We start from the raw sequence: 2,065 nt of genomic DNA on the forward strand, positions 1-2,065 counted from the left end.
TATTTGTACTTGTATATATTGGATATCAAAATCCTTCAAACTTATGTCTTCAGCGTATCTCACAACCAGCGAGTATTAGTCAGTCTTTCCAAAATGACTTTTTTTTCGTAAACCATGCAAAGATCCAAGTTTTATGATGAAATACGGTTTGGCACATATTTATTGAACATTCTTATACACTAACTCCCGGAAACATACTCTAGAAGGCACCGTTTGAATTCTGTCTTACCCAACGACTGCTCACTTGCTTCTAAATGCTCTTTTAAAATCGTTTGTGCTTCAGTTTTCCCCACGTGCTTAGGTAATTCTTTATTTTTTAATCCATCTTATTGACAAATACTAGAGGAAATTTTTAATAATGAGTGCGGTACGATAAATAATTTATCTCACCACCCCATGGCGCCTCTAACGCATGAGAAATCTATTGTAGTTGGAGAGAGGCAAAAGCGTCGATAGAGCGTCGTTCCCACGACTATCTGGTCAGCATAACTGGATTTTTATCTAACACAGCAGCACTCATCCAAATTACTTAAGGAATATTTTCTGCCGCTACAACAACAACATGTCTGGGTATTAGTACAATTCGACGAAGATTGGCAATTTAATGATAAAATAGTCCTTTCCATCGGGAAATGGCAACTTTGTAACCAAACTTGAAATGTCACTCGTTAGTCAGAAATTTTGGTCGAATGAGGAGATTATTCCACCATGGAAGTACGGAAATAAAAAGAATACATTCCATGTTTGAACTTTTGATTGAAAATATGAGATTTTTTTCGTCATTACGTCAATATAAGGGGGAAATATAAAAAACCCTAAACTTGTTATTTGAATATTTGACACACATTTTGAGCTTATGTGAAAAAACTCCAAAAAAGAAGTTATAGACCTTTTCTATTACCTAAAACATCGCCATATAACTTATTTCTATGGGGCTCGTAGATTTGCCGGAAACCGAGATAATCCATTATTAACCCTTAAAAATTCAACCACTTTCTTTTCCCGACCTCAGATTAACCGCAAATTATTTTTCCCTTAATGTTTGTTATTTTATCTTTCGCTTCCGATGGGTTGTTCTCAAAGATTAGTTACCTTGGTCTTGAGATGAATATTTTAAGTTACTGTAGAGAACACAAAAAGCTTTTCCCAATATTTCTTATGAATTTTTCTCTGAATGTTTGTCATTTTAACTTTCGTTTCCAATGGATTGTTTTCAAAGATTAGCTCTCCAGGTTAAAATGAATATTGTGAGTTACTGTAAAGAACACAAAAACCTTTCCTCAATATTTCTTATGTATTGGAACGCCAGCGTTTAACCAACTTCTTCGCCAGATTTAACACTGCTTGACTTTTTCTATTTTCGAAACACAAATATGCACTGCAGCGAACTCATCTTAAGACCGGCAAAGGAATGTAGATGAAAGAACCGCAAGCTTTTCCGGATCAAATTAAACATTGGCGCGCCTACATTGACTGAAACAATTACAAAAATATGTTTAAATTATGTTCTTAAAAAAATTCGGCTGCAATATATTTCATATATTCTCCAAAGCAAAATTTCCTACAGGGTAGTAAAGGGATTTCAATGGAGTTGTCTGTATGTTAACTGTGTTCATATATACAACTGCTAAAGCATGATTTTTACACAAATCACAGCGCACATCTGCATGTACAAAAGTCAAACAGCAACACACGCACACTCACACACCGACACACCGACACACATATGCACATTTTTGCATATCATTCATTCATAAATGTCACAGCTCCTTTTAACACATTCCTATGTACACACATATGCAGCCACACAAATCTTGCCGCCAATATATTTGTATATGCCAGTCAGTGAGTAAAGAAATTTAACACGCAACATTATGTATGAATATGTTCTACATAAATATGTATGTAGACGGAAACATATAGACATGTGAGTGTGTGCGTGTGCGCTCTTTTCTCTTGCAGTCTTATCTACGAAAGTGAAAAACAAAATAATGCCGAACATCAAGTCGAACACCCTTACTTCCTAGCTTGCGGTCAAGCAGCGCTTTAGTACGGGTTTTGAACG

Source organism: Bactrocera tryoni, chromosome 1 (assembly GCF_016617805.1).
Source record: "Bactrocera tryoni isolate S06 chromosome 1, CSIRO_BtryS06_freeze2, whole genome shotgun sequence".
NCBI classification, from domain to species: Eukaryota; Metazoa; Arthropoda; class Insecta; order Diptera; family Tephritidae; genus Bactrocera; species Bactrocera tryoni.